Consider the following 455-nt stretch of genomic DNA (forward strand, 5'->3'; position numbering starts at 1 on the left):
CTCTAGAATAATAACATTAATTGATATAAAGGAGGCACTTCAGATGTCTTCCTGATGTCGATAGTTGTCGTGTTTATGCGTCGTCTCCACCACAGAGCAACAGTAAAGCCTTTCTGTAGTCCCCATTAGCATTTCCCTGAAACAACCAGACAGAAAATTATTTGTAAGAAAAACGTTTAACAAAATAAAAACATGTCAGACTTTGACAGTGTTTTTTTTTGTGCAGCGGGGTGTTAATGATGTGTACCTTTATCATTGAATACAGAGAGCAAGGAAACATCTTCCTGAACGAAGCTCTGATGTCCAACATGTCCACCTCGCTGCGACTCACCATCACCCTGATCAGGGTGTCGTCGTCGGTTCCTGCACCCTGGGGAAGAAAATAAATAAATAAAAACATAAGATGCAAAGAAAACTAAAAATAAATTACACAGCCCTGCAGTCTGCGCAGACCC

General features: G+C 40.7%; 1 pseudogene; it reads right to left on the minus strand.

Annotated features, from left to right (window-relative positions):
* Positions 1–251: 251 nt before the first annotated feature.
* On the minus strand, positions 252–370 carry LOC106512134 (annexin A5 pseudogene; annotated as a pseudogene).
* Positions 371–455: the final 85 nt, after the last annotated feature.

Source organism: Austrofundulus limnaeus, unplaced genomic scaffold (assembly GCF_001266775.1).
Source record: "Austrofundulus limnaeus strain Quisiro unplaced genomic scaffold, Austrofundulus_limnaeus-1.0 Scaffold4442, whole genome shotgun sequence".
Lineage (NCBI taxonomy): Eukaryota > Metazoa > Chordata > Actinopteri > Cyprinodontiformes > Rivulidae > Austrofundulus > Austrofundulus limnaeus.